The sequence below is a fragment of the Ursus americanus genome, chromosome 2 (genome assembly GCF_024610735.1).
Source record: "Ursus americanus isolate L20-20 chromosome 2, mUrsAme1.1.p, whole genome shotgun sequence".
Classification (NCBI taxonomy): Eukaryota; Metazoa; Chordata; class Mammalia; order Carnivora; family Ursidae; genus Ursus; species Ursus americanus.
The window spans coordinates 87,708,369-87,724,542 of NC_142128.1; the positions used below are offsets into that span (position 1 = coordinate 87,708,369).

General features: G+C 37.7%; 1 protein-coding gene across 4 annotated transcripts in view; it reads left to right on the forward strand.

Annotated features, from left to right (window-relative positions):
- ABL2 (ABL proto-oncogene 2, non-receptor tyrosine kinase) overlaps nucleotides 1–16,174 on the forward strand; it is a 107,842-nt gene that overhangs the window by 39,508 nt on the left and 52,160 nt on the right. The gene's annotated exons all lie outside the window — the stretch shown is intronic.

Genomic DNA, 16,174 nt, shown 5'->3' on the forward strand with positions numbered 1-16,174 from the left:
TTTTCCTCTCTTCCCCTGTGATCCTCTGCATTGTTTCTTAAATTCCACATATCAGTGAGATCATATGATAATTGTCTTTCTCTGATTGACTTATTATTTCACTTAGCATAATACCCTCTGGTTCCATCCTCATCATTGCAAATGGCAAGATTTCATTTTTTGATGGCTGTGTAATATTCCATTGTGTATATATACCACATCTTCTTTATCCATTCATTTGTCAATGGACATCTGGGCTCTTTCCATAGTTTGGCTATTTGGACACTGCTGCTATAAACGTTGGGATGCAGGTGCCCCTTTGGATCACTACACCTGCATCTTTGGGGTAAATACCCAGTAGTGCAATTGCTGGGTCGTATGGTAGCTGTATTTTCAACTTTTGAGGAACCTCCATACTGTTTTCCGGAGTGGCTGCACCAGCGTGCATTCCCACCAACAGTGCAGGAGTGTTCCCCTTTCTCTGCATCCTCACCAACATCCTTCGTTTCCTGACTTGTTAATTTTAGCCATTCTGACTGGTGTGAGGTGGTATCTCATTGTGGTTTTTATTTGTATTTCCCTGATGCCGAGTGATGTTGAGCACTTTTCGTGTGTCTGTTGGCCATTTGGATGTCTTCTTTGCAGAAATGTCTGTTCGTGTCTTCTGCCCATTTCTTGATTGGATTATTTGTTCTTTGGGTGTTGAGTTTGATGAGTTCTTTATAGATTTTGGATACTAGCCCTTTGTCTGGTATGTCATTTGCAGATATCTTCTCCCATTCTTGTTTGTTTGTCTTGGCTGTCTTTTGGTTTTGTGGACTGTTTGCTGTGCAAAAGCTTTTTATCTTGATGAAGTGAATTTGCACATTTTAAATTGCTGACTTGTTAAATTGTTCTTAAGTAGGAACTTGTTAAGTTGTTCTTACTTAAGATGTAACTATTGTTAATGCATTTCTGTTTCCTAATTTCCACTCTCTTTTATCACTATTGCTTTTCTTTCTTACTCTCTTTGTTTTAAAGATTTATTTATTTTGGAGAGAGAGAAAGTGAGCCTGCAAGTGGGGGGGTAATGGGAGAGGGAGAGAGAATCTTAAGCAGACTCTGTGCTGAGCACAGAACCTGAGGTGGGGCTCAGTCTTATGACCCTGAGATCATGACCTGAGCTGAAACCAAGAGTTGGGCGCTTAACTGACTGAGCCACTCAGGTGTCCCTTTTCTTTCTTACTCTTGACGTCAAAAGTTGTGTCATTTGTGTGTTCCTTAGAATTAATGACTTAGTCAGTGGATGACACATTATTTGTTTATATGAGAAGGGTTTATTTTAGATGTTCTTCCTTTTTAGGGTCCAGAATCTTAATCATTTTACCGTAAGTTTTACTCTCTTTGTTCCTAATTTTAGTGTGAAATCATTTAGGTAAACAATAAAGGAAACCAAAAGCATACTAAACATATCTTGGATTTTTTTTGGCATGAACCTAAGTACAATAGAGATTTATTATATAAACAGCAATTGAGTGAAAGCCCAAATTTATTTAGATGTATTTAAATAATTTTTTAAAATTAAAATTAGCATGTGGTATTGAAGACATTTCTTTTTTTTTTTTAAATGTTTTTTTATTATATTGTGTTAGTCACCATACAGTACATCCCTGGTTTCTGATGTAAAGTTCGATGATTCATTAGTTGCGTATAACACCCAGTGCACCATGCAATACGTGCCCTCCTTACTACCCATCACCAGCCTATCCCATTCCCCCACCCCCCTCCCCTCTGAAACCCTCAGTTTGTTTCTCAGAGTATAGTCTCTCATGCTTCATTCCCCCTTCTGACATTTCTAATAACTTTTTTCCTGGTGTCAGCCCACTTTTCTATGCCAGAGCTACCTGCCTACAGCAGATAAGCTTTTATGGGATTTACTCTTTTAAAACATTTTTGTATTGTTTAAAAATATATGTAACATAAAATTCGTCATTTTAATCATTTTTAAGTATGCAATTCGGTGGCATTAAATACATCACAGTGTAATACAACCATCACCACTATCTATTTGCGGACCTTTACAAACAACCCAAACAAAATGTCTCCCCATTCCTCTCTCCTCGAAGTCCCTGGGAACCTCGAATCTACTTTCTGTCTTTAAGAATTTGCCTATTCTAGATATTTCACATAAATGTATTTAGTTTATTTCACTCGCACAGTTTTCGAGGTTCACTATGTTATAGCATGTACCAGAACTTTGTTCTTTTTTTTTTTTAAGTTTTATTTTTTTTAAAGATTTTATTTATTTGACAGCGTGAGAGCGAGCAAGCGAGCACAGGCAGAGGGAGCAGTAGAGGGAGAGGGACAAGCAGACTCCCTGCTCAGCAGGGAGTCTGACGCCAGCCTCCATCCCAGGACCTGAGCCAAAGGCAGATGCATAACCAACTGAGCCACCCAGGCACCCCTAAAGTTTTATTTTAAGTAATCTCTGAACGCAGTGTGGGGCTGTAGCTCACAGCCCTGAGATCAAGCATCACATGCTTTTCTCACTGAGCCAGTCAGGTGCCCCAGAACTTCATTCCTTTTTATGGCTGAATAATATTCTATTATATGTATATACAACAGTTTGTTTATTCATTTCTTGGACTCTTGGGTTGTTTCTACCTTTTGACTGTTGGGAATAGTGCTCTAGTGAACATTAGAATGTAAGCTTCTGTTTGAATCCCTATTCTGGGTTTTTTTGAGTATATACCTGGGAGTGGAATTGTTGGGTCATTTGATAATTCTGTGTTTAGTTTTTTGAGAAACCACCAAACTGTTTTCCACAAGGACTGTACCATTTTACATGCCTACCTGCAATGTCCTGGGATTCTTTTTTTTTTTTTTTTTTTTAAAGATTTTATTTATTTATTTGACAGAGAGAGACAGCCAGCGAGAGAGGGAACACAAGCAGGGGGAGTGGGAGAGGAAGAAGCAGGCTCATAGCGGAGGAGCCTGATGTGGGGCTCGATCCCATAACGCCAGGATCACGCCCTGAGCCGAAGGCGGACGCTTAACCGCTGTGCCACCCAGGCGCCCCTGCAATGTCCTGGGATTCTTAAGAGGGAATTCTGCCTACAGCATCCTTAACTAGTCATGTATACCTTGGATGAGTCTTTTAACCTATCTTTGTTTTTCAGTTACCTCGCTGTTAAAACTGGAGCTTGAATTAGATAAAAAAGTGTCTCTTATCTCTAAAATTCTATGATATTACAATGAATTGCCATGATTTGCAGTTCTTTAGCCCTTCTCTCCCCTTTTTTTAACGAGCAATTTGACTGTATATTGGGAGGCAGAACCTTTAAATCTGGTGATACAAGTGTATTCAAATCTCCAGATACTTTGTAATTTTTATTCCGTTATGTGTGAGCCACTTTACAAAAGTTAGTTTATTGAAGGCTTTTTCAGGTATATCTACAGTGAAATATCATAAACTTCTATCAATTTGCATTCTGTGGATATAAAAACCATAACTTGGGTGAAAGTTTATATTTTGCCTGATTTATGTCACAAAAGTTTTGCTATCCACTATTCTACATTAGTGATACATATAAAAATATGTATTGTATTTATATATAATTTATATGTAATTACGTTATATAATTTACATATGTAAATACATATTATAGATGTTACATAGTATATTTAGAATAGTATAATAAAATATAAGAAAGGTTATTTTTAAGAGTGTAGCACTATTTGCATAAAGATAATTATCTCTAGATGCTTAATGAAAACTTAAAATAAAGACGAGAATGGAATCAAGGATAACTGCAAATTTAAAACCTGAAAGAAGAGTAGTTCTTATAATAAAAAATGGAAATTTAGAAATAGAAGTATATTTAGTTGACATATGAGCAAGAACTTAAGTCAGTATACGCTTGGTAATACAGTTGTTGCTTTCAGTAGAATTTTGGCATGTTGGAACTTGAACCTTTCATTGCCAAAATTGTATTCCATTCTGTGTAGTTATATGATGACGACATATAAGTAAGTATATTTGCATAGCATCTGAATCACATACCAGAATATATTATAGGTACAATGAGTAGGGAGGCCAGAAGTCTAGGATATTGTGTTACAGGCATCCTATTAGAAGGCCATTATGCCCCAGTAGGTCCTAATGGGTTATGGAAAGGAGGTTTTGGTAGAAAATTTTCCTTTGGCTATGATGCCTGAACTGGGAGAACACTATGAGTAATCCTTCTTCTCTAAAAGCCATTTTTACACTAATCATGTAACCTGTTAATATATAACAGTCTACCCCAACATTGCAGTGAAAGGGCCACCTTGTATACTTACGTATTTTAAAAGTTGATTTTAGTACTTACTGTTTCCCAGATAGCCCCTGAAAATAAGATTTATGAAGGAGGTAACAGTTTTAGTTTATTCTCACCACCCCCAATAAATTACATGAAATAATTGCTATTAAATGAATTAATTGCTATTAAATTTAAGGTTTCTTATTGTTTATTTGGGTTTCAGTGAATTGTGCCTTTAGTCCCAGGACAATATACTTTCCAAGACTGACAGTCTCCGTGAGGATAACTGTAGTTAGTAGGGCATGGTATGTCATGACTATTCTTGGAACTTGACTAGGCTGTTAACTGTGCTTCTCTGGCAGGAGTCAGAAGGGTTGGGTTGGATCTCAGGGCATCTTTGGAATAATCAAGATGCTTAGTGTAGCAGCCCAGCTTGCAACCAGGGCTCAGTCCTCTTACAGTGTTTTTGTTTGTTTGATTAGTTTTTAATCCTTTTCTTCTTGAACAGAAGCCTCCTTACTAGTCCATCTCTTCCCCTGGGCTAGGGTGTGGAATTAGCTTATTTTTTCTGTTGGCATACTGACTCCTTCCTAAGCTTGGCTCCTCAAAATCCGTTTAACTTCTAAACAATGCTCACCTGCTTGTATTTTTCTTAGGATAGGAAAATGTAACGACACTAAACAATTAAAACTGGCTGCTGTTAATAGCAGCCTTATTACTTCTGTTTTCTTGAATAGCACTTGCCTCTCCCAGATAGTTGCCTTTATCTCCCAAGTGGAATACTCTGAGAACTTTAAAAATTCTTTTATGCCTATAATTAAAAAGGAGTGATAATTGATTTTGATTAATTTGTTATAACTTCTTTTGATTGTAGAGACGGTGGTAGGAATTTGTCTAGCCTGTGATCTCCTGTATTAATTTGCTTCATCATTCCTTTTCATCAGCGTTGATGTGTTACTGCCTAGGGCATGAGCTCACATTCCCATTTATTGGACTTACAGGACAGTGGCATGCCAGACAGTAGTAAAACTTCCTAGGATATCTGTCTGCTAAGAGACTAAAATTAAGAGCTAGATGTTTATTCCTTAAGGACATCCATTTAAGGAGAGTAGTTCCTCCCCCCCTTCTTACCCCACTCCTCAAATAGCTAATTTATTTCTTTTAGGTAGCTTCACACTTGTCTGTTCTAATATTCTAAATACACCGCCAAATATTTATTAAGCTTCTATTGTGAAACAGTCTTAGCAGAAGTCTGGTCTCCATCAGCTCCAAATGACTGGTGATGGCTTTTCTTTTCTGAGTTGGACAGGGGACAGAAGGCCAATTCACTGACTCCAGGGAATAGGGTAAAGGAGCTAGCCGCACACCTTTCAGCCTGGACTAACATCCCATCCTTCTTTATTTTCTGTCTCTGGCTTTGGCATCCCTAACTTTCTTGTTGCTCTGGCCATGTAGGTTTTCTGCTTTGCCAATCTGTGCCAAAAACAAAACAAACAAACAAATCCATCTCCTATCTTTTCTCCTCTTCCCGAGATAAAAAGTGCTCTAAGAAATTTCACAGGGAGTAACAAAAGGTAAAGACACTAAGAGGATGACCAGGGATAGTCTCCCTTTGATATTTCTAAGCTTTCTTTCTCTTTTTTGCTTAGAATCAGTAGAAAAGTTGTAGATGGTTTTAAGACTATACTGTGGACTGAATGAAGTAATATTCATATATATACATATATATATGAAAGTATTTTAGACTGGTTTTCAAGTGTACATACAGATGTGGCAGTATCAAAGAGGAGCTATAGTAACTAGAAAGGCTTTGCATTTTATCTGTCTGTAAGCACAGCGGTAGGGTAAGCTTCTCATTCCTGATCTATGGTGAGGACATAGGAGAAGGGGACATCATATGTTGCCAGGACATGCAGGGGAGGGGGACGGAACGTCAGAGGGAAACAAAGGAAGAGAACCTAATAGGGGTAAAGGAGGGAGGCTCTGCAGCTCCTTTTAGGGCATTATACATAGCTCCAGCATATAAAAAATGCAAATTTTTTTCTTCACATAAAATTTGATATGAACACAAACACAATAATAAGGGGAAACTAATAAAAATGTTTGCCAGTACATTTGAAATTTTTTTTTCCTTGCAAATAATAATCATGCTTCAGGGTTTTTTTTGACAGGGTGTCATTGTAATTTATACATTTTTTAAAAAGCACTTATTTGTTTCAGTTAGTGTTCAAATGTCATTCTTTTTCAGTTTATTTGAATTACTGTCCAGATAAGACCTATTTGTCACAGTGATATATTTAATAATTGATACAATTATTTAATCTAATAGAATTAATATGTATCTCAAATCTCTGATCTATAGGTTCTCTGCCTTCATTTTTCCTTTTGCACGTAAGAAGGAGTTATTATTTGTAAAAAAACCACTAAGCCTTTTGCGGGGCACCTGGGTGGCTCAGTCGGTTAAGTGTCTGCCTTTGGCTCAAGTCATGATTCCAGGACCCTGGGATCCCGCCCGCAGAGCCTGCATCAGGTTCCCTGCTTAGCGGGAGCCTGCTTCTCCTTCTGCCCCTCCCCCTGCTCGTGCTCTTTTGCAAAAATAAATAAAAAATCTTTAAAGCTTTTGTAGCTTTAAAATTTGTTGTTCATTATTCTATCAGCTGTTTCCTAGTACATGCTTCCAAAATATTTCTTTAATGGTTTTGGAAGAATGCATGTGGAAATTTTTCTTAAACTAAAACTTTTCTTCTAAATGTCCAGATGGGGCATGTTATATCCATATTTTATATTGCAAGTTTCCTCATAATATTCTGGGTGGACCTTTGACCCTGTTAATTTAGTATTTTCAGTGGAGATTTGCTTGTTAAAACAGAGCTAGTCCATATATATTTCTAGTAGGGATAAGAATAAGCTTTATGGCATGATTTGAGGAACGTCATCAGTGTCTCTCTGCCTCCTTGTTAATGATTAAAATTCTTTCTTTGGGGAAATTTATTTTTAACTGTCTAACCTATTAAGCTGTAAATATTACTATAGTAGCTGGCAGGGTGGGGGGGTAGAATTCAGTACTATTATTCTTTGTAAATATTACTTATCATCTTTAAATTTCATAGATTATCTTTAAATTCTAAGGCTCTAGAGCACAATTGTTCAGGAGACCTTCCTTGGAGGAGTAAACAAATACCTTTAGATCTTTATAAAATCAGTGGAATCCACTCTCTTCCTCCTATTACTACCCTCCAATCAAAGATAAAATAGGAGCACCTCAGTGGTTCAGTCTGTTGAGCATCTGACTCTTGATCTCAGCTCAGGTCTCTGAACAAGTGAAAAAAACATAAAATAACTTAAGCTCTTTTTTTTTTTTTTTAAAGATTTTATTTATTTATTGGACAGAGAGAGAGACACACACACAGCGAGAGAGGGAACACCAGCAGGCAGAGTGGGAGAGGGAGAAGCAGGCTTCCCGCTGAGCAGGGAGCCCGATGCGGGGCTTAATGCCAGGACCCTGGAATCATGACCTGAGCCGAAGGCAGATGCTTAACGACTGAGCCACCCAGGCGCCCCTAACTTCAGCTCTTTAGATAGAAAAAGACTGACTTGGGGCAGTCTGTATGTGCATTCACGTATGTGTGCATACTGAGTAGTAAGAGTATCTATCTCGAGGGGTTAAAGTCCTTGGAAAATAAGAAGAGAGCTCCGGAAAGGAGGGTACCTGCCTGTCAAGCCCTACTTTACCATCTTCTTTAGGATGAATTAAGGAGTTACCTTATCTTGAAGTATAGCATACACCAACTTTTCATTCTAGTCTGCTGTTTGAAAATGATTACCTATTAATTTTTTTTGAGGTAAATTAATTTGTTTTTTCACTGTCACAAATTCTTTTGAGTTCTAACTCTATGATCAGTTTTAGTGAAGAGAAAAGTATTTGTGGTTTCTGCTGGGATTTTTTCTTCGGGAGATAACATAACAAGCAATAAGGGACATTTGTGATCAGTGGTACTTAGGTTTGATGATTTTATTGTTTGTTTTTTTTTAAGAAATGAGAACATAAATTATGCAGGACTTTTCCGGGCATATGAAAACATGACCATGCAAACCCATTCTTTGCAGCTTCGTGGAGCTCCTCATAGAATCATAGTTGTATTTCATTGTAGTTAGGTGTAGCACAATTGAGTACCTGTCGTATTTTATTTCATAAGTGTAAAATGAACTTACTGTAACCAAATCTCTCAGACATGAAGCTTCTTGAGTGTAGTGTCCTTATCTTTCATCTTTGTATCTCCCACAGGGTCTCAGTAACAGTAGAACCCTGTTGTAAGTGGGGTCCAAAATATGGTATATAATTAAGAAGTTAGTAAAATTATCAATATGGGCAGTAGACATAGAGTCAGTCACCAGTCATAGTATATCAGAACTATAGTCTCTTGAGCAAAGGAAGTTGTTCAGAAGTTTTTGACTGAATGAGCATTTCTGTTTGTATTAATACTAATAGATTATTAAGTTTCTACTTTCTAATTCTTTGTTCTCAAGTACAACAGTGTTGGGTTTATACTGTGTTTCTTTGTTTTTTAGAAAAAGATAATTTTTAATGTTTGGCCTCAATGACTAAATCTACGTTTATTACCAGTCTCTCTCCCTTTCTCTCTCTCTCTTTTTTTTTTTTTTTGTGGAGTTAGTTAGCATTAAAACAATGTTCTTAAATAATTCAGCAAGAACCGCTTCACATTATGTCCTATATTTGACCTTACGTGCTTGTAGTTTTCATAATTGTTTGAAGTCCTTTGGTTTTAACATTTTTGCTTAAAATATTTTATTTATTTTGAGAGAGAGAGAGAGGGCATTTGTGTGCTTGTGCCTAGGGGGAGGGGCGGGGAGAGAGAGAATCTCAAGCAGACTTTGCCGAGTGGGGAGCCAAAATCAAGAGTCGGATGCTTAACCGACTGAGCCACACAGGCGCTCCTGCTTGGCTTTGACTTTTGATGTCTTTCCTCGTGGTGGTATGCTTGGTATTTGGAGAAAGACTGGTTGAAACCCTTTTGTGTGCAAAAGGGTTTATTCTTGTTTGCATTATACTTTTTTGATTTTCATTTGGAATTGCTCTTTAGAAGTGATACTTACCTAATTCTCAACTTCCTGTAAAATTAAGGCAAGCTGAACTGGAAGAAAATTCTAACTCGGGGTCTTTTAATACTGTCCAATATAACCAAGCAGATCTACTTAAAAGTAAGACTGGTTTCCAGATGAAAATGGTCTGTATCTTCCTCTGTACATATTGTGGAGAAACTTTTAAGTCTTGACTGCAGTGGACTATGAGTCAATAAGTATATTAACCAACTCAAGATTGACTGACATGGATATATTATTTGGCCCGTAGAGTAGATTTTACTATTGCTTATTGGATATTCTGGGCATCCTTAATATTACTAAATGAACTTGAATTTGGCTAAACATTTGAAGCCTCTGTAACTGGGCTAGTAAATCATGCTAGTTAGTGTCATATAGCAAGCAGTGTTCTTCACACTTTTTTGTTCACATATTTCCTAAAAGAACTTCTAGAAGATCTAGGTGAGAAGAGGATGTGACTGTGAAGGGACAGCATGAGGGGGATGATTTTTCTGTATCTCGTACAATAGGTATTGATAAATTCATAGAACTGTACACCAAGAGAAAGAAAGTAGCTATCTACTCTCTTGCATATGTTTTGGGTGATAACAAAAACAGTTTTCATCATAAGTTTAAAAACTGCAAATTATGTAATTTTTGGTGTGTTATAAATAATGACATTTTAAAATAAGACATCATTTAAAAATGTATCTTGGAATCTAAATGCTATAGTGGTTTATCATTACCATAATCCATTTTACAAAGTACATGAACAGGCTCTTTTTTAACAGCTGGAAGTTGTAAGTTATTCCTGTTTTTCTTTGGATTTGTATTTCTATTCCACTTCTCTCATAGAAGTTTATCCTCATGTATTTTGACTACCCAAATACCATATCATAATTCTCTGCACCTAAGATAGGTAAGTAAAGTGCAGTTAGATTTTCCTTTTCAGTATCTCCGTTTCAAATATTTATGATTGAGGGGTGCCTGGGTGGCTCAGCCATTAAGTGTCTGCCTTCGGCTCAGGTCATGATCCCAGGGTCCTGGGATCGAGCCCTGCATTGGGCTCCCTGCTCAGCAGGAAGCTTGCTTCTTCCTCTCACACTCCCTTTGCTTGTGTTCCCTCTCTCGCTGTCTCTCTCTGTCAAATAAAAAAAATAAAATCTTTAAAAAAAGATATTTATGATTGATTTAGAATTTTAACCTATTAGTACATAATCAAGACAATATAAGAATATATTTTGATAATTAGAAGTAAAATTTTATTGGAAATGCATGATATTAGCCATTGCTGCAAAAATGCTGTGTAATAAATAATCTGAATCTCAGTAGCTTAAAACAGCATTTCTTTCTTTTCCTTATGAGTCTCTGGGTTAGCTGGGATTTGGTTGATCCCAGCTTAGCTTGCCTAGGTTCGCCTAAATTCGGCTCCATGCCCATAGGTCTGTTCTGCGTGTCTCACTGGAGCCTCATCTGGAGATAGTGGGAGCACGAGAAAGGTGACAAACAAACACGGATGAGACCTGGCAAAGCCCCAGTTCAAAATTGGCATACCACCCACACTATTGGGAAGAGAAAGTCACATGAGCAAGCCCGCCGTCAGTGGGGAAGGGAAATATACTTTGCCCATTCCTGTGGTAGGTAACTGCAAAGTCTTTTGGCCAAAGATATGCATGTATAATTCTATAACAGTGAGAAACTGAAAAATTGGGAACAATAATCTAACTTATTTTGTGCATTTCTTGAAGAGATGTTTTTTTCTTGTGTCTGTGGATACTGTATACTAGAATGAGACACCTGATTGAGATCGGACGCAGTAGGAGTTAGCCAGGCAAAGTGGCAGTGGGCACAATGGGCAGAAAATATTTAGGGTTGAGGGAATAGTATTTGCCAAAATAAGAGAGAGTTTGGGAAACTAGAGAGTTGAGTATGTCCAAAGCATAGGGTGAGAGGCAGGTGTTTATCAAAAAGAGGATGGGCAGGAGAGTAAGGCCTGGGTCACTGCAAAAGAGCCTTTTATGCCATGTGAGAGGGAGATTGGACTTTAACTTGAATGCAGTAGAAGTCATGGAATGTTTTAAACAGAGTAGTAATATGATCAGACTTTCTTGTGCTCAAGGGAAAAAAGAATCGTCTTGGCTGTTTATGCATATTAAAATGTTGTTAAGACCAGAGTCTGAGAGAGGGTGATCAGACCATTGCAGGAAGTTAGGTGAGGAATGAAGGTGGCCTAAGCTAAGGGAGTGGAATTAGGGCTGGAAATAGATGGTGTGAAGTCACAGAGAACTGTTGTCAGCCAGTGAGTACATTGGTCACATTTTCTCACTTATATATAATTTGAATGTTAGAACAAGGACAATTTTTCAATTAATATGTCACCAGTCTTTATTTATTTATTTATTTATTTTATTATGTTCAGTTAGCCAACATATAGTACATCATTAGTTTCTGATGTAGTGTTCAGTGATTCATTAGTTGCGTATAATGCCCAGTGTTCATCACCACATGTGCCCTCCTCAATACCCATCACTGGGTTACCCCATTTCCCCACCTGCCTCCCTTCTGTAACCCTCAGTTTGGTTCCCAGAGTCCAGAATCTCACATGGTTTGTCTCGCTCTCTGATTTCTTCCCTTTCAGTTTTCCCTCCCTTCCCCTGTGGTCCTCTGTGCTATTCCTTATGTTCCACATATGAGTGAAACCATATGATAGTTGTCTTTCTCTGCTTGACTCATTTCACTTAGCATAATCCCTTCCAGTCCCATCAATGTCAGTGCAAATGGTGGGTATTCATCCTTTCTGATGGCTGAGTAATATTCCATTATATATCTGAACCACATCTTCCTTATCCATTCATCTGTTGAAGGACACCTCGGCTCCTTCCACAGTTTGGCTGTTGTGGATATTGCTACCATGAACATCGGGGTGCATGTGCCCCTTCTTTTCACTACATCTCGTCAGTCTTTAATTTTATGAAACACTGAATATTAATAATATATGTTTAAAATGCTTTGTAAATAGTAACGTTTTCTACAAATGCCAGTTATTACTATTATGCAGGATGTTCTTTGTTAGACTTCCTTGGAAAAAGAGTTAATAAATGAATATATTATTTTATTGAAGTAGAGAAACACTATTTCTTATCTCTGACCTAGTGTGTATTGTGTGGTTTTTATTTCCTTGGTCTAACTATTTTCCCCTTCCTCCATAATCCAGAAAATTCAAAGTACCTGAAATTCAAGGTTTATCTGAAAGAAAAACTCTTGAAATTGTTACTGCTCTTTAATGGCTTCTAATTGCCTACAAAATAAATCTGAACTTCTTGGTGTGGCATTCAGGGTTCTCCAAGATCTGGTCCTCGCTTACCTCTCCTGTTTTAATTCTTAGCACTTCATTTCATGCACACACCCCCTACACCCACCCAAACAAACCTTTGGGCCATACTTGTTCCCCCCCCACCCCCACTAGTTTGTAGAATTACTGTGCAGCTTATTATCATTGATCACACTTTACTTGGAATGGCTTCATTCTCATTCACTTTACCCTCTTCAGATGGTTGATATAGAAAACTTGTCTTTAAACTAGAGGTGATATGTGAGAGCCAGATTTCATCTTTCTGCTTTACTGATATATGCCTGGTGCTTGTTAATAGTGCTTAGTTCAAAGTGGATGTTCAATAAATATTTCAATAATCATCAATGTATTAATTATTCAGAGTTAGGCATTTCAGTATTTCTTGTGGGTTGAATTATTTTGTTTCTTTCTGGGTATACAGGCACATTCATAAACATTCCATGCACAGAAAAGTGTGTGTGTGTGTGTGTGTGTGTGTAAAAAGCAGTTGTTACATACTTCCATAGTCCCAAACAGCTGACCCCTTGGATTACAGAGGATTGTATTGTAGATCTTTAGGAATGATCTAGGTTTATTCGTGAGTCCCTCCCTAGGAATGTCAGCTCTGAGCTTGCATTGAAGTCATTATACCAGGTGCCAGCTACATTGACTTTGGGAATTCCACGAGGGAAAGAGGATCGGCACATTCCTTTCATCCCATAGATATTTCATTATCTTTTGCCATAACAACATAGGCAATGATGTGTCTCTTCTAAGATGCAAAGATCTTGGAATGCTGAATTCCACAAATTTCATGTGTTTAGGAAGGATCTTTCCTCTAACTTCTGTCACAATTCTGAACAGAGGAGTATTTATATCTAAAAATAAGTATGGAAATTTTAAATTCTTATGCCGCAAATTCTCATCTGTAGGTATTGCTAAATTTCAGTGTTTTGTGCATGTGATACTTGTGGCATGGTTTTGATTTTTTTCGTGTAACTGGTGTGAAACATGCTTCAACTTATTTTTTTTGCCTTTTTTCTCTACTTTTAAAATTATCATACAGTATAATTGACTTTTTTGTTTGTACAGTTCTTTGAATTTTAACCCCTGTAGATTTGTTTAACCCCACAATCAGCAGAGCAATTACATCATCCCTAAAAACTTTGTTGTACATTCCCTCTGAAGTCTTGTTTTCTCCCCACCTCGTCATTCCTGGCGACCGCTGATCTGTTCTCTATCACTGTAGTTTTGTCTTTTCCAGAATGTCACTTAAAAAAGAACCATGCAGCATGTAACTTCTTGAGACTGGCTTCTATTGGAAACTCAGCACAGTATCTTTGCGACTCATCCAAGTTGCTGCGTGTGTCAGTAGTTCATTCCTTTTTTATTGCTGCTTGTGTTCCCTTGTGTGGATGTACCACTCATCTTTTGAAGGACATTTAGGTGGTTTGCAGTTTGGAGCAGTTATAAATAGCTTGCCATAAACATTTCTGTACAGGTTTTTGTGAATAGAAATTTCATTTCTCTGAGGTGAAATACCCACCAGTGGGATTGCCAGGTCGTGTGGTAAGTGTATGTTTCACTTGATGAGAAACTGCCAAACTGTTTTCCAGAGTGGCTGTATCATTTTATGTTCTCCCTAGCGAAGTAGGAGAGTTCCAGTTGGTCAGCAGCCTCATCAGCGCTTGATACTGTCAGTATTTGTTTTATTAGCCATTCTAATAGGCGTGTAGTGGTATTTCATGGTTTTAATTTGCATTTCCTTAATGGCTGCTGCTGTTCAGCATCTTTTCATGCGCCTATTTGCCATCCGTATAACATCTTTGGTAGAGTTGCCTGGTTGTTGTTGTTGTTGTTTTGTTTTTGTGTGTGTTTTCTCAGTGTCTTCACCCATTTTTGTGTGGTGTTTGTATATCCTCAGTAAGTAATGTTTCTTGTTCCCATCACTTTTCTTATTTTCTTATTAAAGGACAGTATCATAGGACTTCAGAGACAGACCAGTAGCCGGGTTTTAAATGTGGGTTACTCTGTAAATCACCTTGTGATCGGGGACAAATTATTTACCTGACAGGATTATTATGAAAGTTAGAAAATTTTAATTGATGTGCATGAAGTGCTTGACACATAGCTGTATCTAAGCCTATCTTTCCCCCCTCAATTCATATCTTAGAGTGCATTCCCTGGAATACTAGTCTTTTGACATGCTCAGTGAAAAATCTGAGACAGGCTACATGGTGTAGCTGCTTTTTGGAGGACTACTATGGACATGAGTATATTACTGGCTCTAGTAAGTTAGGCTTTTTTTTTTTCTTGTCGTAGAACTACTTTTATTTAGCATTTTCCAATCTTATTCAACTATGGAACTACTTGGCCTATGACATCTACTTAACCATACTTTTATGGAACACACTTTGGGAAATACTGACTTAGCATGTTATCCCAAATAGTGTGGCACATGATAAATAGTCATTATTTATCAACTATATGTATCTATATATATGATTCATTTAGTTCTAAGTCTTGAAATAAGCATTTAAAATTTTGGGGCACCTGGGTGGCTTAGTTGGTTAAGCGTGTAGCTCTTGGCTTTGGCTCAGGTCATGATCTCAGGGTCTGAGATCTAGCCCTGTTAAGATTCTCTCCCTCTCCTTTTGCCCCTCCCCTGCTCTCTTGCTGTCTCTAAAATAAATAAATCTTTAAAAAATATATTAACTCTTAATTTGGGATGGGTTATGAAGATTATCACAATCTTCCTCTTTTTAAAATATTCTGTTTATGACTCCTTATCCCCATTGCTTTTTTAAAAAATTCCAATGTAGGGGCGCCTGGGTGGCACAGCGGTTAAGCATCTGCCTTCGGCTCAGGGCGTGATCCCGGCGTTCCGGGATCGAGCCCCACATCAGGCTCCTCCGCTATGAGCCTGCTTCTTCCTCTCCCACTCCCCCTACTTGTGTTCCCTCTCTCGCTGGCTGTCTCTGTCTCTGTCAAATAAATAAATAAAATCTTTAAAAAAAAAAATTCCAATGTAATTAACACACAGTGTTAAGTTAGTTTCATGTGTATAACATAGTGATTTCAACAGTTTTGTACATTACTCAGTGCTCATCACAATAAGTGTGGTCTTAATCCCCTTCATCTATTTCATCCATCTCCTTATCCGCATTTCTAAGACAGTTCTGGGCAATGGTTTGAAAGTTTGATTTGTAGACCATTAGCCTCAATATCAGTTCTGGGTGAGATTGGAAATGCATATTCTTGGGTCCCACCCTAGGCCAACTGAGTCAGAAACTCAGAATGATGCCCTATAACCTGCATTTTCCAACAGGTCCTTCAGGTGGTTCTTGTGTATGCTTAAGTTGCAGAACTCACTCTAGGGAATCATTCAGTTTGGGGTTTTGTTGACAGAGCAACAAAATCTGAGAAGAGAAGATTCAGATCATCTAGGTGTGACTTGGATTAAGTAGAACACCTTACTATCTCT